This window comes from Dasypus novemcinctus, chromosome 4, assembly GCF_030445035.2.
Source record: "Dasypus novemcinctus isolate mDasNov1 chromosome 4, mDasNov1.1.hap2, whole genome shotgun sequence".
In the NCBI taxonomy this organism is placed as follows: Eukaryota; Metazoa; Chordata; class Mammalia; order Cingulata; family Dasypodidae; genus Dasypus; species Dasypus novemcinctus.
This window is the reverse complement of record NC_080676.1, coordinates 11126521-11147777: the sequence shown is the minus strand read 5'-3', so window position 1 is coordinate 11147777 and position 21257 is coordinate 11126521. Positions and strand designations below refer to the sequence as shown.

General features: G+C 44.1%; 1 protein-coding gene and 1 pseudogene across 4 annotated transcripts in view; one reads left to right on the top strand and one right to left on the bottom strand.

The window, feature by feature from the left end:
* PLS1 (plastin 1) overlaps positions 1–21257 on the bottom strand; it is a 122172-nt gene that overhangs the window by 63506 nt on the left and 37409 nt on the right. The gene's annotated exons all lie outside the window — the stretch shown is intronic.
* LOC101423725 (ras-related protein Rab-11B pseudogene) lies at positions 15995–17569 on the top strand (annotated as a pseudogene).

Here is a 21257-nt window from a genome sequence, read left to right as displayed (position 1 = left end):
CACAGAGAGCAGACAACTGTGTGTGTGGGGGAGAAATAAATAAAAAATAAATCTTTAAAAAAAAAAAATTCCTCCTGGTCCCTAATGCCCTGGGTGATGAAGGAGGCTGTTCCCCCTGACTCCACAATGTCACCCCTTTCCTGATGTCTCCATGGTGCCAGCCCCAGAAGACCTGTCCTTGCCCCTAAGCCTACAGGGGCCAGGCAGGGGCTGTCAACATGTGAGGCAGGCCAGGTAGGGGCTGTGCAGAAGGAGCTCCAAAAGGGGCAGCCACTGCTCAGCTCCAATGGACTACCGCCCAGAAGAATCAGGCCCAGGGCCGCCATAGCTTCTGACTTTAAGACAAGCACAGAGGCAGCAGACTTGGCCCAGTGGTTAGGGCGTCCCCCTACCACATGGGAGGTCCGCGGTTCAAACCCCGGGCCTCCTTTACCCATGTGGCGCTGGCCCATACGCAGTGCTGATGCGCGCAAGGAGTGCCCTGCCACGCAGGGGTGTCCCCACGTAGGGGCGCAAGGAGTGCGCCCCGTAAGGAGAGCCGCCCAGCACGAAAGAAAGTGCAGTCTGCCCAGGAATGGTGCCAAAGGCACGGAGAGCTGACACAACAAGATGATGCAACAAAAAGAGATACAGATTCCCGTGCCGCTGACAACAACAGAAGCGGACAAAGAAGACACAGCAAATAGACACAGGGAACAGACAACCGGGATGGGGGCGGGGAGGGAGGGGACAGAAATAAACAAATCTTAAAAAAAAAGAGAGAGAGAAGCACGGAGATCCGTACGTTTACGTGAAATCTGACTTTTAAATGCTGACAAATATTTTACTCCTTTTAAAACACCATGTGTACCAGACTAGGCCTCCAATCTATTACATCTGATTCCACACCTCCCTGCCTCTAAGTTGCTTCGCTTGGTAACTTTGAAAGGGGCTTTGGTGAAAATGCTTCATGTTTCTCTACAAACACCCCATTAAATCACTCAGAGCCAGAAGAAAACGTCTGGCTCTTACTGTGTCAAAATCCAACCTCAGTTTTATACCACCCACCACTTGCTGGATCCTGACAAGCATTTCCAAGTGTCATCTGCTCGGAGAGGAAAGGGGTCAGCCGGTCACGGCTCATCACAGAGGACTTCCTGGCTGAGGTAGCTGAACCTACAGTTTGAGCTTGGGGGTTCCATCTTGTCCCTTCTCTCTGTCCACGCCATTTGAGTGAGGCCCCACGTCCAAGCCAATCGGTGCATCATACTCCCTGGTCACAGTGATTTACTTTAAGGATAGGCACGTGACTCAATTGGAGCCAACAAGTCATAGCAGGACATCTTTGGAGCTTCCTATGAGTCCTGTTCATTCTCCTGGACCTGCACCCTTGAGGAAGTGGAGGCCTTAGCAGTTGAAGCCACCTTGTTCCCACAAGGAGAGAACAGGGGCTGAAAAGGAAACCAAAACCAGTTCAGCAGGAACAGAGCCAACGGGTGAATAGAACACACGTCATGGCAGAGTTTTAATTCCGCCTACATACTTCTTTGATTACTTAAAGAAATACTTTTTGAATGGGTTTCTATTGCTTGCAACACAAAGAGTCCAAAGTGATATACAGCAAATAATAACAGGTATAATTTACATGAAGAAAGTAGGAGGGGGTCAATTCTTCAAGTATAGACAATATTTGGGTTTTCTGAATTAAGAAAAATGCATCATACTTATATATTCTAAATAAGTTTACATCTAAATAAGAAGCATTTTTGTCATAATTTGTATTTTACACCAACACATCTATTCCTGGATATTTACACATCACTGAATGACAGAACAGTTTATGATTGTTTCCATATCAATCATAGCCTAAAGGCCTATAATTTCCTTGGACCTTTTTCCCTCTTTCCCTACAGAAAGATTCTATTTCTCTCTTAAATCATCTAGAGGATGAGCGGAGTCTCAGCATATTGTGAAAAACAAGCAGGTCCTTCTAGGGTAAAGAGTGAAGAAAGAGCAGGGCAGGGCAGTCTTGCCACAATAAGAAACATTCAAAGTAAACAAATTATTAAGATCAAGAAATAACATACATTGCAGTGATAGGCATGAAATCATGTTCCTGACCCCCTCCCCCAAAAGCCATGTTCAGATCACAGTCCCTGGTCCTGTGAGTGTGAACACATTTGTAAACGGACCTTTGAAGATGTTATTAGTTAAGGAGTGCCCAAAATGAATGAGGGTGGACACAGTCCAATATTGCTGACGTCCTTATTAAAAAAGGAAACTGGACTTGGAAGGAATTCCCTTGGAAGGGAGCAGCCAGAAGCTGTAAGTCAATGGAACCCAGAAGAGAGAGAGGATGCCACCATATGTGACACTTCAACATTTGGGATGGAGAAGACATTGACACATGTGATGGAAAAGCCAAGGATCAGGGATCACTGGCAGCCAGACCCAGAATGCCAGTTTTTGGAGAGAAAGTATCATCTTGCTGACACCTTGATTTTGAACTTCTAGCCTCAAAATCATCAGTCAATAAATTCCCATTGTTTACACCAACCTACTCTATGGTACTTGTTTTACCAGGTAGGAAACTAAAACATGTAGATGGCAAGATGACAATAATTTACTCAGTTTCTGAGATATCCAATATCCCACTAAAAATAGGTATCTCTGAGCATCAAGTCTATTTGAGTTAGATTTCCAAAGGGGTTCTAAACCCAGCCCTCAGCAGGACCCACACCGTGACTTGCTGGCTGGCATGGCAATGTGCTTCCAAAGTACAAAGGGAACAAGAGATGTGAATGGATATATAATGGCTGGGAGTGAATGAGGCTGAAAAACAAAATTCCCCATCTACTTTTTGTTATAGGATTTTTAAAAAATATTTATTTATTTTTTATTTCTCTCCCCTTCCTCCCCCCAGTTCTCTGCTCTCTGTGTCCATTCACTGTGTGTTCCTCTGTGTCTGCTTGCATTCTTGTCAGTAACACTGAGAATCTGTCTCTTTTTGTTGTGTCATCTTGCCGCGTCAGCTCTCCATGTGTGTGGCACCACTCCTGGGCAGGCTGCGCTTTTTTCATGCAGGGCAGCTCTCCATGAGGGGCGCACTCTTTGCGCGTGGGGTTCCCCTACATGGGGGACACCTCCACGTGGCACGACACTCCTTGCGCGCATCAGACTGCACATGGGCCAGCTCCACACGGGTCAAGGAGGCCCGGGGTTTGAACTGCAGACCTCCCATATGGTAGGCAGATGCTCTATCAGTTGAGCCAAATCCACTTCCCCATAATAGCATTTTTATACACAAATATCTAATGTCGTTACAGCTTCTTGAGGAAATTCACCTAAAATAAACTTTCAGGAGGACTATTAAAAATAAGCAGGCTTCTGTATCATATGTATTTGCTACTTGTTGTTCTAGATTCCCAGTTGATAGTAATTTCACTAGCCCACTGTTTTAAAATTATAAAAGCTGCCTTTTACCTACTTTCAAATTTTAGAGGAAGAAAACATCCCTAAAGCTGACGTCTGAATTTTCTCTTGTCTTTTTTGGTCCTTTAAACTATATTTCTGGCTCTGCCCCAATCAAGACGGCAGAGTTAGAGACTTCAGGGCTCTACCGCCCCCCCACGCCCCCTCAGAAGACCTGAACAACCAGCTTCTGAAAACAGTTTAAGGACTGCAGTAATAGGGCAAGCGCCAAATCAAGAGGAAGGCTTCCTAACCCGGGCAGCGTCTCCTGGCAGCCTGGCTGTGCCCCCGACTCCCACCCTGCCTAGTGTGGAGCTAGCCCACTCTCCCAGTGCAAGTCGGTGGTCCTGGTTCCTTGTCCTGGTTGCGGATGGAGCAGAGTGGCCCTCGTGCACTTGCTGGACGCAGGTGTACCTAGCCCAATCTATCTAGGTGGCCCGAGAGATTCACCATTGGAGAAACTGCCCTGCGAGTAGAGGGCGGCTCAAGGAGCTCTTCTACAGAGCACTGGGGGAGAGCAATCAAGCTGTGCTGCAAGGGGCCTGTGAGGAAACCATTTCCAAAGGAAAAGGGGCATTTGTAACCGTGTTAAACAGGGAAATTCCTCAGGCCACTCACGCATGCCCCAGGTGTGATGCGCGCACCCAGAGGATCAGAGAGTCCCTGTGCTTTGGCCTGGAGCTATTCTCAAAAAACTCGTATGAACAAGCCCTAAAGGAGAGCACTTGCACAGGTCGGTCTGCAAAATCTGGGAAAAATGAGTCTTTTTTTTCCTTTTTTTTTTTTTGTTCCTTTGTTAACTCCTGGCATTGGTGGAAAACTCAGTTAGAACACCAGTTGCACACCAGCTTAAGGAACAAAAGTCACAGAGACTAAATTTCAGCAGTAAAAATATGTCCAAGTTTCAAGAGAAGGTTAAAAAACATACAGGGAAACATGAAGAGATGACTCAGGTAAAGGAGAAAATGAAAGTATTAGAAACCACCAACAAGGAAGATCAGATGTGGCACGCATCAAAGACTTAAAAAATGGTCTTAAAATATGCTCAGAGCTCAAGGAAAACATGCACAAAGAACTTAAGTCAGGACAATGATAGATGATGCAAAGAGAATATCAGCAGAGTGATGGAAAGTGTGAAAAGGAAAAAAAGAAGGGAAAGGGGTTGAGAAAAGGAAAAAAAAAAAAAGAGGTGAGAAAATATTCAAGGAAATAATGGCTGAAAACTTCCCAAACTTAACAAAAGACATGAATATATACATCCAAGACACTCAATGAATTCCAAAGAAGATAAGGTCAAATAGATATCATGCCATGACATATTATAATCAGCCTGTCAAATGCCAAAGATAAAGAGAGACTCCTGAAAGCTGCAAGAGAGAATCAAAGAGTCACATACAAAGGAGCATCAGTAAGACTAAAAGCGGATTTCTCATTGGAAACCACGGAGACAAGAAGGCAGTGGGAGGACATATTTAAATTGGTGAAAGCAAAAAAATGGCCAGCCAAGATTTCTATATCTGGCAAAACTGTTGTTCAAAAAATGAGGGAGGGGAAGCGGACTTGGCCCAGTGGATAGGGCATCCATCTACCACATGGGAGGTCCGCGGTTCAAACCCTGGGCCTCCTTGACCCGTGTGGAGCTGGCCCATGTGCAGTGCTGATGCACGCAAGGAGTGCCCTGCCACACAGGGGTGTCCCCCACGTAGGGGAGCCCCACGCGCAAGGAGTGCGCCCCGTAAGCAGAGCCGCCCAGCGCGAAAAATGTGCAGCCTGCCCAGGAATGGTGCCGCACACACGGAGAACTGACACAGCAAGTTGATGCAACAAAAAGAAACACAGATTCCCGAGCCGCTGACAACAACAGAAGAGGACAAAGAACACACAGCAAATGGACACAGAGAACAGACAACTGGGGCAGTGCATGGGGGGAAGGGGAGAGAAACAAATTTTAAAAATAATAAATAAATCTTAAAAAAAAAATGAGGGAGGAACACACAACTATGCAATTATATCAAACACCATTGATTTTACACTTTGAGTATATTGTATGCTTTACTAATATGTATCAATAAAACTGAGTTGTTTTTTTAAAAAATGAAGGAGGGATTAAGATATTCCCAGATAAACAAAAGCTGAGGGAGTTCATCATGAGCCCTGTAAGAGATGCTAAAGAGTTCTGGAACTTGAAAGAAAGAACACGAGACAATCGAATCTGCATTAAGATACATAAAGATCTCTGATGAGGGTAATGGCATGGGGAATTATAATTGCCAGCACTATTGTCTGTTGGGTTTGTAACTCCATATTTTACTTCCTACAGTATCTAAAAAGCAAATGCACAAAGTATAATGATAAAGCAGTGGTTTTGGACTCAAAGTATAAACATGTACCTTGAGACAAGAATTATATAAAGGTGGGGACAGAGGGGTAGAGAAAGGTAATCTGTGTATACTGTTGAAGTTAAGTTGATATCAAAGCAAATGAAACTGTTACAGATTTAGGATAACTTTAAGTCCTGCAATAATTACAAAGAAAATATTGGAGAATATGCAAGTTTGTAGAGGAGACAGAAATGAGAATACAGATTGCCAGGGGCCAGGGAATGGAGAATTCATGCATACAGGGTGTAGGATTTCTATTTGGGGAGATGTGAGAGTTTTAGCAATGGGAGGTGGTCAGGTACTGCAATATTGTGAATGTGATTAATCCAATTGATTAGGCGTGCTTGAGATGAGAATGTTCATATTGCATATCTGTTCCCACAATTATAAAAAAAGAAAGAACTAAAGAGACAATGACAATTAAATATAATACATAATTCTGATTGGGTCCTAGCAAGGGAGGAGAAAAGGCTCAAAAGGACATTTTGGGGACTACAAAAAAACTAGAAGATAGATTGTCACATTTATATCTATGCTAAATTTCTAGAACCTGATAACTACAAGGAAGCTGGTCACATAAGTGAAGATCCTTGTCATTTAAAAAATGTACATTGCAGTATCAAGTGTTCAAGGACCAGATGTATACAATCAACACCCAAGTGTTCAGAAAATTGATAGATGATAGATGGATGGAAAGAGGAAGGAATGTGCATTTCAGCACATTTTTTTTTTATCATGTTTGTCATGTAGCTATTTTTTTATCCCCTCCCTGTGGCTTTTTGCTTGCTGTCTGCTCTCTGTGTCAATTCACTGTGCATTCCTCTGTGTCTGTATTTATTTTTCTTAATCCCCCCTCCCCTAGTGGCTTGCTTGTTGTCTTGGTCTCTGTGTCCATTTGCTGTGTGCTCCTCTGTGTTTTTGCTTGTCTCCCTTTTTGCTGTGTCACCTTGCTGAGTCGGCTCTCCACGGCACCTGTGGGCCGGGCGGCTCTCTGCGGTGCCCAGGCTGGTGGCTCTCGCAGCGTGCGGGTGAGCCTGCCTTCACAAGGAGAACCTGGGACGTGAACCCAGACCCTCCCATACAGTAGACAGGAGCCCAACTGATTGAGCCACAGCTGCTTCCCTCAGCACATTTTTATTGAGAACACAAGGGGTTGGGGACAATCAAATGCGGAACAGCACATGGACCAAAGAGGACAGGAAAGGCCAATGCATGAGACCCCCTCACATGCTGCAGACATCACTCGCCAATCACAGCTTCTTCCACTGAGCCTCGAGTTGACTCAGGATCCCCCTTCCAGCTTGGCCCTTCTTCACACAGCACCTACCAGAAATCAGCCCTCAAAATGAACTGAGATTCTACCTCTGGAGTGACAATAAAAGCAAGAAAGAAATAAGCAGGACAGGAAGATTCAGGGAAGACTTTACCGAGGAGGTACTGCATGAGCTTGACCTTGGAAAACAAACAGGCAGAGAGAGAAAGAAGCAAATTCCAGCTGAGGCAGAAAAGCCTAGTGGTCTCCCCACAGTGCACTCATAATCTGACAAAACAGAGTTCTTAAGTATTTATATTGTCTATCACCTTGTAATTTTTAAGTATAGAAGAAATAACCAGTATGTTTAACTATACCTGCTGTCCTCAAAAAACTTAAAAATATGATACAATATAAATACTTATGAACTCCACTTTTAACTTCTTGGCGACGATGATGGTGAGAAGTCCCATTTAACAGGTGTCCTCTTTTGAAAGTCTTTAATCCTTCTGCAAACCTGTTTGTCCATTGCTAATTTTTATCTCTGGCATGTGAAAAATAACCCCTTCCCTTTCCAAACATGCCTGCATGCTACACCTTGTGTTTGAATCCCCTTTCCCCCAGTTCTAGCCAAGAATTTCAATGTAAATGATTCACAGCAACACAAGCGAGATTCTGGTCCAACCTGTGTCCAAGTTAGCAGAAGAGGCCTAGCCAGGGCACTACCACATCAGGGTTTTAACTTTGACCTCCAAAGCACACACTGGTAAAACTCGAAGTTTTTCATTCTCTACACAGAGAAATTAAAACAGTGTTTTCAGAAGTTAAAACTCTGAAGTCCTTTATTTTACAGCCTACAGAATCCAGCAGTGACCCTCTCTATTATCAGGAAAAGGAAGAATTACATACGTGCGTGTTTTTCATGGATCCGTTTTAGTTTGTTAAAGGCTGTCAGTGCAAAACATAAAAATGGGTTGGCTTTTGTAATGGGAGTTTATTAGGGTAAAATCTTAGAGTGCTGAGGCTGTGAAAATGTTCAAATCAAGGCATCATCAGAGATGCTGTCTCCACAAAGGTCAGCTGCTTGGCAGGTCCTGGACTCCTGCCACATGGCAAGGACAAATGACAACCAGCCTTTGCCTTCTCCAGGCTCATTTTCTTCCCAAGCTCGCCCAGACCTGCTCTGCTCATTCCAGCCACTGGCCTCTCTCAGCCTCTCAGGGTTCCTCTTCGTACAGCTGTAGGTGACCCCAAAGTCCTCTCTTACATGGCAGGGTAAATTGGTCCCTCTTTTTCTGTATGTGTCTCTTCTTTCAGTCCTCAGTTTATGTAAGATACCAGTAAGAGGATTAAGATCCATCCTGTGTCATCATCGCCCCCCCCCAATCTAATCAGAGCCTTTAACTAAATCAGCCTAATCAACAGTGATCTAATCAAAAGGTACCTTAACAGAATCTAACCAAAAGGTCCTACATACAATAGGCTTAAACGTACATGAATGGGTTAGCTTAAGATAATTTTATGGGGTCCACAAAAGACTCAAACCAGCACAGATCCATAGAAATCTTTCCTAAAATCCTGATTTTTATAGGTTATAGATAAAAATCATTAGCACTGAAAAATAATATTTTCAAAGAATTACACAGGATGACATAATAACAAAGAATTACCTATCAGACTATTAAGACAGTTTTCTGAAAGAGTACAACTAACTACAAATCTACATTTTATCACTCTTTAAGTGTGTTTGCCTCCACTAAAGGATTCTACCAAACATAAATGAGAATTTTTCCCTATTCACAAAAGATGAATACCTCAGAATGCAACTAAATATTTGCCAGAGGACTATGAGGTATCTGTGCCTTTTGCTGTTGGAGAATGGAAGGAGGCAGTACCCTTTACCAACGCTAGAAATTTTCTCTCACTCGAACCCTGGCATTAGAAAAATTAATAGCAGCACTACATATTTATCAGGCATCTTATACTTTACGAAGTATTTCTACATTCATTACCTCATCATTAGGTATAGTAATCCTAATAAAGAAATTGAGATACAATGACATTTAATGACATAAAATTTAGAAAATCCAGTCCACACTTCTCATGCCACCGACGACAGAACTGACATCTAGAGGGAGGAGTAAGAGGACATGCCTACAGTTCCAGCTGTAAGTCATTCACAACACTGGGCGAGAGTATTTACATCAAAATAGAACTCTAAGTCAAACCCATTAAAGAGAAATGAAGCCATTTATATACCTAAATGGTTCAAACCAAAATTAAAACACAGCAGGCATTAGTGTTTACAGGCCATGGGATGTATTGCTTCAGAAACAGAAGAATCTAATAAGAACACAACTACTGGAGAGATTAACTGTTGATAGTTCAGTCAAAAGTTAATAAGGGGAAGCGGACTTGGCCCAGTGGTTAGGGCATCTGCCTACCACATGGGAGGTCTGCGGTTCAAACCCCGGGCCTCCTTGACCCGTGTGCAACTGGCCCATGTGCAGTGCTGATGCGCGCAAGGAGTGCCATGCCATGCAGGGGTGTCCCCCCCGTAGGGGAGCCCCACACTCAAGGAGTAAGCCCCGTAAGGAGAGCCGCCCAACGCGAAAGAAAGTGTAGCTTGCCCAGGAATGGTGCCGCACACAGAGAGCTGACACAGCAAGATGACACAATGAAAAGAAACACAGATTCTAGTGCCGCTGACAACAGAAGCGGACAAAGAAGATGCAGCAAACAGACAATCCGGGTTGGGGGGGTGGGGAGGGAAGAGAAATAAATAATAAATCTTTAAAAAAAAAAAAAAGGAATGTTTAAAAAAGAAAAGAACAGGAACAACAGTAAGAACTGGAACAACTGAGAAGCCCCTCTGACCATCAGCGAGCTGCTTTCCATTCCAGGCCCGTGTTATCATCCAAAAGCGCGGGTACCCACGCGCCCAGGCCAAGCCTGGATACAGGGGCTTTTGCTCCCAACGTTCAGAGATGCCATCCCCCATCTACGCAGTCTCCTAAACTGTACGCTTCAAAGTCATCTTAACTCCATTACCCTTTCCTCAAAGATCCCTACCAATGAGCACCCAATCCTACCTCCAGAATGTCTCTAGAATATCGTCCACGTCTCCATCTTCACTGGTCACTGCCTCGGTTCAGGCGCTCTGGTGTCTTTTCGGGAATACTTCAGGAGGTACACTACTGCTCTCCTTCACTCTCCTCACCCACTATTTGGCTTTTACCCTGTGCCCACCAAGGACAACACCCAGAGCTTCAACACACTGCCCCCAAATAAAGCTAAATCTCACAATGCATTTAATGAGAAATATTTAACTTAAGATTTTGTGGAACACCATTTATAAAATTAGCTCAAAATATATCAAATACCTAAATGTAGAGCTAAAACTATAAAATTCCTAGGGAAAAAAAACGCAGCAGTAAATTTTCATGACCTTGGATTTGTCAAAGTATTTCTCAGCTATGAAACCAAAAGGATAAGCAACAAAAGAAAAAAATAGGTAAGCTGGATTTCATCCAAATTTAAAACATTTGCGCTTCAAAGGACATCATCAAGAAAATGAAGAGACAACCCACAGAATGGGAGAAAACATTTACAATCATATATGTGATAAAAGGGTTTGTATCCAGAACATATAAAGATCTTTTATAACTCAATAATGTAAAGACAGATAACCCAATTTAAAAAAGGGCAAAGGATCTAACAGACATTTCTCCACAGATACACCAATAGTCAATAAGCAGATAAAAATATTCTCAACATCATTAGCCATCAGGGAAATGAAAATCTAAACCACAGTTCGCACCCACTAGGAGGGCTAAAATAAAAAACAGAATATACTATAAATGGAAAATAAGAAGTGTTGGTTAAGATGTGGACAAATTAGAAATCTCAGCACAGCTTGCCATAATGTAAAATGGTATAGCTGCTTGGGAAACAGTCTGGCAGTTCCTCAAGCAATTAAACATAGAGCTACTAAACTACCCAACAATTCCACTCCTAGATATATACTCGCGAAAACTGAAAATATATATATACGCAAAAACTTGTACACTAATGTTCATATAATATCCAAAAAGTGGAAACAACCTAAATGCCCATCAAGTGATGAATGGGTAAACAAAATGTGGTATATCCACACAATGAAATATTTGGCCATAAAAAGGAATGAAGTTATTAATACATGCTACAAAGATGAACCTGAAAACATTATGTTAAGTAGATGAAGCCAGTCGCAAAAGACCACGTTATATGATTCTGCTCATATGAAATGTTCAGAACAAGGAAATCTACAGACAGAAAGTAGATTAGTTGTTGCTTAGGGCAGGAGGGAGGGGTTGGAAGCAGGGGTGTGATAGTTTAAAGGGTACAGGTTTTCTTTTTGAGGTAATGAAAATGTTCTAAAGTTAACTGTGGTGATGACATGTATATTTAAATAAATATACTAAAAACCACTGAATTGTACATTTTAAACTGGTGAGTTGTATATGTGACTTACAGCTTAATAAAGCTATTTTTTTGAAAGATTTTTTCGGGTAAACAGAGAAGAAAATTTACATCACATGCCATTCAGCACAACTTCGTAAAATGTCTTTACCCTATCTTTCCCCAGAGCTCCCTGATCACTCCAAAACTCGCTCCTCTGCCACAACTCTTGGTGGTTCCTGTCTGAGCTACAGCCTCCCACCATCTAAGATATTTTTCTCAACTTCCATTCACCCTAATCACTTCAATTAAGTTGATCAATTCAACTTTTTCCTTAGCAATCTACAATTTACATCCTCTCACCCAATACTCTCTCACCAAATGCAACTTCCATTTGAGAAGCCAACTTAATAAAAGAAGAGTAAATAGGAAAACAGGACACCTTAGTCACTGCAAACACTCCATATCATTGTTTAAGAAAAATTTAAAAACTGAAATTATCACTGGTCTATCCAGAGCAACTTTTAAAAATAGCCATTAAATCAAACAGAAATTAAAATAACCACAAAACACTCTTCTTCCCCAGGAAATTAGCCAACATACTTTAAAAGGTTAATAATCAGTAGCAGCAATGGTTCTGGGAAATAAGACTGGCATACGCTGCTGGTGGGGAGAGGGGAAAAACTAGAATCAACATGTAGGGCAATTTGGCCACAACAGAATCAAAAGCATCAAAAATGTTTACCTGTTGGGAAGCGGATGTGGCTTAACTGATAGAGCGTCCGCCTGCCATATGGAAGGGTCCAGGGCTCGATACCCAGGGCCTCCCGACCCATGTGGTGAGCTGGCCCATGCACAGAGATGCTGCGCGCAAGAAGTGCCATGCCCCACATGGAAGGAGCGTGCCCTGCAAGGAGAGCCGCCCCGCGTGAAAAATGCGCAGCCCACCCAGGAGTGGCCCTGCACACACGGAGAGCCGACGCAGCAAGATGATGCAACAAAAAAGAAACACAGTTTCCTGGTGCCATCGAGGGTGCAAGCAGACACAGAAGAACATACAGCGAGTGGAAACAGAGAGCAGACAACAGGGGGGAAGGGGAGAGAAATAAATAAAATCTTTTAAAAAAAAAGTTTACCTTTTGATGATATAATTCCATTTCTAGGAACTATTCTACAAAAGTAATCCAAACTAAGCAAAGAGATTTTGGAATCATGTTCATTTCATCATTATTTATAATGATGAAAACAAAAACGACCTAAATTTTCAAAAGTAGAGGCTTAATTTAATAAAGTGGTACATCCTGATAAAAAGGAATAGCAGGAATATTAAAAGTCATGTTCTCAAAAATATAGGAAAAAACTCATAATATGGTCTCAAGTTTAAAAAAGGAGATTACTAACAGGTGTAATATTATTCCAACTTTAATGTGTATATATATGCATATATGCATGTGTGCGTATGTATGTGTACACACACACTCATCTATGCATAGAAAAAAGACTGGATAGTGAAGATGGTAGACAGAGGTGACAAGAGAAGACTTCCCTTCTGCTTCAAGCACACAGAAATGCTGAATAAACAGAAACCTTTGCATTTTTTCAATAGATAGCTAAGCTTGAGCAAGCACGAGAAATCTCCAAGTACCAAAACTGAAGTGGGGAGTAAGAACAAGGCCGGATACACACTTCAAAGGGAGAGGAGTCGCCGCCTCAGGTTCTGAACACAGCAGAAATCTTCAAGTGGAACGTAAATCCCAAGACCAGGAAGGAGTGCCCACCATGGATCAGAGAGGAAAGAAGGCACCCATGAGAGACTAGAACCCCAGCCCTGCCCTGGGTGGGAGCCCTGGCCTGACTTCACACCACCCACCACCGCGGACACCCGGAGTCCAAGAAATCAATGAAACCCATGGACCTGGCAAAGGCAGAAGAAAACCTGCCTGTAGGAAGACCTTCACCATGCACAGAGCACAAGGAACTCCAGCAGAAAGTTACACCCTGAAGACGAAATTACTCCTCGAAAGAGAGCCCTCCATCCCTAAAGTCAGTAAGAGATTTCCAATCTGAGAATCCCTTTAGAAACAATGTGCCAAGCGGTAACAGAAGGCATAGGAGTCTTAAGCAGAGAACAGAACATTACCAAAAAAATAGAAAGCATATGTGAAAAAAAACACCAGGGAAATATATATACAAATGATAAGCGATTTCAAGGGGTGAAGACAGTGAGATTATGGATGATTTAATTCTTTTCTACATAGCTGCATATTTTCCACAATGACCATATGTTTTTTAATAGAGGAAAACATTCAAACAGTATTTTTTTAAAAAAAGAATGAATCACCAAAAAGGAAGAAGAAGGCAAAAGGAAGGAATCACATTCAACCATTCCTATGTGACAGTTAAAAAAGAATTCTGAAAAGTGGACCAGATCAATTTTGCTGCACTGCTAGAATAAATCCAAACTGGCAAGCCCTGAACACCCTGACGCTCAAGCCAAACCCACACTGCCACGACACCCCTACGACAGCCCCTCGTCAATCACACTGACCAGAGCAGCGTCCGTTCACGTTTTAGTTCCCAGTATCAAGCCTCTACACGTGCCCTTCTCCTCCAATTCCCTGCTCCCTTCCCCAGTCCAGCACATTTCTGGCAGACCCAAGTCAAGTGGATGCAGCGTCTTCAGGAAGGGACACTTCACAGACCCCACGAGCACAGACCAAGGAGGACTTGGCAGCTTCAGCAGGTGTCAGCAGGCAGGGACAGCGACTGGACAGGACTCCAAGGCTCGGCAGAAGTCAGGGTAAACGAGATGACAGCCTGGCCCGAACTCCTCACCCTCCTGCCCATGCCACGGCACAGGGGAACTCCTAAACACTCAAATACCACCCAGGGAGGGTAAGGGAGCTTAGCTTTAAGTAACTGAGCTCACCCTGGTGAGCAGGGAAGTGTTCCATCATAGGGGTACCGATGATAGAAACTGTTGCCAAAGAAAACTACAAGATAAATGTTTCTCACACACCTAATTTGGGGGGACTGAGAATTCATCTTTGCTACAGAGGTCTGAAGAAACTCAATACCAACGGTTAGGGTAAATGGAGGCAGGAAGGCTCTTTCCGCAACCCTTCAGGCATGGAATGGGGCAGGGCTGAACTGGCCAGCAGCCCACCTCTGCAGCAGGAAGAACAAGGCGCAGTCAACACTGCCAGTACCCACCGAGATCATAATCCTAAGGTCTAGTAACCTTTAACTAGGGGCTGTTTTTCCTTCTGTCCCCTGTACTGCCCACTACCCTGCTGCTGCTTAATGGTATATAACCTTCCCATAGCTGGCAGGCGATGAGGAGCAGCCCTCCCAACCTGCCGCCGTCGGTTCCTGTAAGTAATAAACGGCGTGACCTCTGCTGGCCTCTCTCGTGTGGTTCCTCTGGAATATGGACACACACGGTCAGCCTGCCAGGGCTTGCCCTCCTGCATCACAACTGGTGTAGGGGGCAGGACGTTGCAGAGACTTCTCACAGTAGTAGTGCCACCGGTGGCATGCCAGTCGCAGGGGGACATCCCGGGATGGCCCCGCTCCTCTCTGTGGTATGAGCTGGCTCATCTCACAGATACTTGAGGTACACGACTTCGGAGATGCCCCATCTACACCTGCAGGATTGGTTCAGCTGAAAAAGAACACTGAGGGAATGTAAAAAGGAACAGAGATCGGCGTGCTCTGGCTGCTGCGGTTGCTTGGCCACTTCTTACAGCCCTGCGAGAGGGCACGGATGAACAGCTGCCGAAGGGAAAATCCTGCAATTAGAGGAAGAATTAAAACTAGAGCGAGAGCTCCATTTTGTGGCAGGTCTCTCTGAGCAACTAGATAAGAGATAGTGATAAAGATGTAGAAACTATACAAGAATTTTTAAAGCACGTTAGGACGCTTGGGCAAAGGAAGGCTAAATCACAGATACAACATCCCGCACAAGCAGAAGTGCTAAATAGGGCACTTGTCAATGAAACCATGCTTGTAAGAAAATATTCTACTAAAGCATTAGCTGAGATAAGGGCAATATTCTGGCAGCAACTCCGCAAACCCCCGGCCGCCTGAAGACTGTGTGCTCCTGAGAGCTGATGGAATTAGTTTAGCTGCTGGAAAAGTAAAACTGCTTGACAACATTCCCGTTCTCTGTTTCGTTTCCATGATCATTCTAATTGGGCGGGATAGCCACATTGATAAAATTAGTGCTGTTCAAGTTTAGTAATTTTTGAACTGGACAACTCTATGAAAGTAAGAAAACAAATAGAAAAATGCCAGCTTTTGTAAGCCTGCAATTAAAAATATATTACAAAACTGAAAGCTCATAATACTTATGTAAACTGTGGAAGTTTAAATGGGATGTTACTTTGACAGTGTTGCAGGTTTTAGTCACATTTTGTGTTGATCAGACTATTTATCAAGGTGTTAAAAAAGAACTTTGAGTTTTGAATCAATAGCTTACTTCTGCCTGCCGGAAGCGCCAGGACAATGAGGACCCGGGACGACGAGTATGACTACCTGTTCAAAGTGGTGCTCATCGGGGACTCGGGTGTGGGGAAGAGCAACCTGCTGTCACGCTTCACCCGCAACGAGTTCAACCTGGAGAGCAAGAGTACCATCGGTGTGGAGTTTGCCACCCGCAGCATCCAGGTGGATGGCAAGACCATCAAGGCGCAGATCTGGGACACGGCAGGCCAGGAGCGCTACCGCGCCATCACCTCCGCGTACTATCGTGGCGCAGTGGGTGCGCTGCTGGTGTATGACATCGCCAAGCACTTGACATATGAGAATGTGGAGCGCTGGCTAAAGGAGCTGCGGGACCACGCGGACAGCAACATCGTAATCATGCTGGTGGGCAACAAGAGTGACCTGCGCCACCTGCGGGCTGTGCCCACCGACGAGGCCCGCGCCTTTGCTGAAAAGAACAACTTGTCTTTCATTGAGACCTCAGCCTTGGATTCCACCAATGTAGAGGAAGCTTTCAAGAACATCCTCACAGAGATCTACCGCATTGTGTCGCAGAAGCAGATCGCCGACCGCGCTGCCCACGATGAGTCCCCCGGCAACAACGTGGTGGACATCAGTGTACCGCCCACCACAGACGGACAGAAACCCAACAAGCTGCAGTGCTGCCAGAACCTGTGACCGCCCCGCACCCCCCTTCTGGAGCGTGCGTGCCTGGCCTCATCCTCACAGCCCGCCCCTCACCGCAGTGTCCTCCCTGCCCCTTCCCACCCTCTCTGCCCCTCAGTGACTGCCTTGCTCCTGCCCTTTCATCGAGCTCCACACAGCTCCAGCAGCCAGCAGTGGGTGGGGAAAGGGGGCAAGGAAGAGCAGAAGTCAACTGGCACTTCCTGTCCTGGCTCAAGGAAAACTAGAAGCCCTGGCTTGCTGCACCTCCTTTTCTTGGTCCCAGTGGCCATCTTGGGGGGCTGGGGAGGGTGGCAGGAGGGACAGGGCAGGCCAGAGGCAAGGAGATGGGCAGACTGAGCAGGCTGCTGCTGTTTCCCACAGCAGTCTCCAGGGAGCGCTGGCCTCCCTCCCTCCCTGGCCAGTTGGCCCAGCTGACCCTTACTCCACCCAGACCCCCCCTCTGGGGCAGGCGGACACTCTGGGCCTTGGCATCCCACTTGCTCCCCATGTACAGCCAGCACCGGCACGCCTTCAGCTACCCCCTGAGCGTGCACGGCTCCAGCGCCTGCCTGTAGATTACGCTGGGAGAAGCTCCCCGTACCTTGCCCGCCTCGTCTGCACGCAGCGCTACCCACCCCCTGGCCCCCACTCCATCTTGTCTCCCCACCCGGTCAGGAACCTGTTTGCAAGTGAAGCAATATCTCCATGTTTTGTATATACAACTGCTCTTGTAGCCTTTGGTTTTTTGTTATTGTAGAGAAACACAGATTCTTTATACACTTTGTAAGATTTACGCCAAACCCTAGCTCTCGATCTCTTATTCTCCCTGTGGCCCCTGCACTGTTGCCCCTGATGCCTCGTTTTCTCTTGCCCGTTACTAAAATGTATAATCCAACTTCCTGTAAAAAAAAAAAAAAAAGATAGCTTACTTCTGAACTTCTAGTCTGCCTAACTGTACTCCTGAAGAGTAATAATCCAGAATATATGTGTTAAATGTCTATCTAAACTGCTAAATCACTGCTTAGCTGCATTTATACTGCTCAAATATCCCTACCTGGTTGCTGATTACTAATAAAAGTGTTTCCAAAAACAAACTTGAATATTACAGGCAACACTGATTCCAGAGATCTTAAAAGCAGTAAAAATCAGAGATGTGAAATGATGGAGAGCTTAAAGACAAAGGTGTAAGAATTATGAATATGTTTCTGTTATTGTCTCTTAACTTTTTTTGTGTTTGTTTGTTCAGTGTATATTTTGATATCTCTGGATGGTAATATTAAATTAATAAGAATTCTTAAAAGAGGGAAGCAGGTGTGGCTCGATTGGGCTCCCACCTACCACATGGGAGGTCTGTGGTTCAGTTCTCCGTACCGCCAAGACAGCAAGTAGGCACAACAAGAGATACAAGAAGGGAAACGGACTTGGCCCAGTGGTTAGGGCATCCGTCTACCACATGGGAGGTCCGCGGTTCAAGCCCCGGGCCTCCTTGACCCGTGTGGAGCTGGCCCATGCGCAGTGCTGATGCGCGCAAGGAGTGCCCTGCCACGCAGGGGTGCCCCCGCGTAGGGGAGCCCCACGCGCAAGGAGTGTGCCCCGTAAGGAGAGCTGCCCAGCGTGAAAGAAAGTGCAGCCTGCCCAGGAATGGCGCCGCCCACGCTTCCCGTGCCGCTGACGACAACAGAAGCGGACAAAGAAACAAGACGCAGCAAAAAGACACAGAAAACAGACAACCGGGGGAGGGGGGGATTAAATAAATAAATAAATCTTTAAAAAAAAAAAAAAAGAGATACAAGAAGAAAAACATAACGAGATACATAAAAAAGCAGGGCGCATAGGTGGATTAAGCAATTATGTACCTCCCTCCCATATCAGAGGTCCCGGGTTGGGTTCCTGGTGCCTCCTAAAGAAACGAAGAAGACAAATAGACACAGCAAGTACAAATAACGAGTGGGTGGGGAGGGATAAATAAATAAATCTTTAAAAAAATTTCTTGAAAGAGCTCTATTCAAATGGCAAAAAAATTAAATAAGTGCTTATATTGGTAAATGAGTATGGATATTAATAAAATAAATTAGCCTTATATGTATTAAATCTTTAAGATGATAAAAATTCTAAGTTTTGGGCTAATGAAATTATTACAAATCTTTTTAAATTGGTTTTTCCTAAATTGAAATGAAGAGCTCTTTTTTCTTCACCAAACAGAATGAGAGTTATGAGACTTAAATGGATATAGAAAAAGGTAAAAGTTTTATGGAAGTGAATTCACAGTCATTGCTAACTAAAATTTGATGTTTGTTTAAGGGAACGTGTTTTGTCCTAAGATAAGATAATCCTGATTCCATTGGGAATCTTAGGTTTTCATAAAATAATGGAAAAATAGTTTTTCCTGTACTGCTTAAATAAAATACCTGTTAATTAATGTAATCATGGTAAAGGTGTAAAAGTGAAAAATAATAAAACAGTTAAGTTCATTTGATATGTTATAAGTAAAATGAAAAGTGTTTAGAAATTGTTATAAAATTAAAAAGGATTTTCTGGCCTGTTAAAGTTGTAGGTATAAAATGTTCATAGGACTACATAAGACTGTATAGAATTCCTAAAAATTTAACAATGTTTCTGCATAATATTAGATAAAAGTATAATGTTGTTAATCATGGTTTTAATTATTTTGAAGATGTTATATGTCACAGAGACAATCTCTCTGCTTGGAAATTAAGAGGTGGATGCTTTGGCTCCTACTGTCTGCTTTGCCCCACCTGTGCTGATGAAGCAGCTCTATGACTTCATAAAAAGAGTGGCCATTGGGGGATGCCAAGGGTGGCACATAACAGTAGATCGTCATAAATTAAAGTAGCACCACTGCTGTATGCAGCAGTCCCAGATACTGCTAGTTTCTTGCCAAAAAAATAGTACCCAGTTGTGATGGTTAGGCTATTGTGTAAACCCAGCCAGGTAATTGTGACCAACTATTTGGTCAAGGAAGCACCGGGCTAACTGTAATACAAGGGCATTTATGGACTTTAATCACCACTGACTTTACTGCAGTGGTAAATCATAGATAGCTGGTTATAATTACATCAATCAGGGAGATTGCTATCAGCAATGAGTGATGCTTAGCCCAATCAGTTGAATCCCTTAAAAGGGGAAGTGATTCCAGCATTGATTGAGAGAGAATCTCCCAGCTCATCTTTGGACAGCCAGCATCTCCATCTCCCAGAACTCGTCAAGAACCTTCACTGGACTTTCATCAGAGCTCCTGACTGCAGCCTGCCTGCAGAACCTGGACATGTGCATCCCCACAGCTGCATGAGAGACTCTGATAAATCTTTTACTATGACAGATATCCCTTGTTGATTCTGTTTCCCTAGAGAACCCTGACTAATACACTAGTTATTTCACTATCACTTTGTTTTAGATCTTGCTAATGCTTTCTTCAGTCATCTAAAACATTGTTATAAGACCATGGTTTACACAAAAATGCCAGTAAAGGGAAACGGACTTTGGCCCAGTGGTTAGGGCATCCGTCTACCACATGGGAGGTCCGCGGTTCAAACCCCGGGCCTCCTTGACCCGTGTGGAGCTGGCCCATGCGCAGTGCTGATATGCACAAGGAGTGCCCTGCCACAGTGGGGGGGGGGGGGGGGGGGGGCAAAGTAAATGAATAAATCTTTAAAAAAAAAAACACCTGTAAAAAAATTTTTATTAATAATCCAGGGTCTCCTATTCCCACTAGAGCTCCTATATTATCTATGTGAACTGCCATGCCTAAACTAGTTTTTAACATCATTAAAAACAACTCAGAATTTAGAAGGAGAAAATGTATGGGAAACAAACACTTTTCCTTTAAGACTGAAATCCAGCTGCCATCTATCAGCTGGATCATGTTACCCCTGTAATACTGGGTGGTTATCCCTCCAAAAAATTATGGAATTTCACTGTCAAGCATTGTTGTGTATATGTTATTCCTATTATTTTGTTGTCTTTTATATTGTTGTTTCAGAATCTGAACGCAATGCTCCAATGCCCTAACTGTTCAGATGATGTCACGGAAGATTTAACAGAAAGACCGTAAGGTGGAAAGGGCAATGGGGTGGAATATAGGGTAAGTGGAGGCAGGAATGTCCTTTCTGCAGCCATTAAGGCATGGAATGGGGTGGGGCTGAACTGGCCAGCAGCCCGCCTCCGCAGCAGGAAGAACAAGGCACAGTCAACACATGATCACTACTGAGATCATAAACCTAAGGTCTAGTAACCTTTAACTAGGGGGTTTTCCTTGCTGTTCCCTGTCCTGCCCACTACCCCACTGCTGCTTAAATGGTACATAACCTTCCTGTATCTGGTGGACACGTGGAGCATCCCTCCCGGCCTGCCGCCATCGGTTTCCGTAAGTAACAAACGGCGTGACCTCTGCTGGCTTCCCGTGTGGTTTCTCTGGAATATGGAAACATACGGCCAGTCTACCAGGGCTTAACCTCCGGGGTTCTCCAGGGAATCAGAACTTGACAGGAGATACTATAAATCAGGAGTTGTTCATATTTTTTTCTTCCACGGACCCCTTTGCCAGTCAGGTGTAAACCACGGAC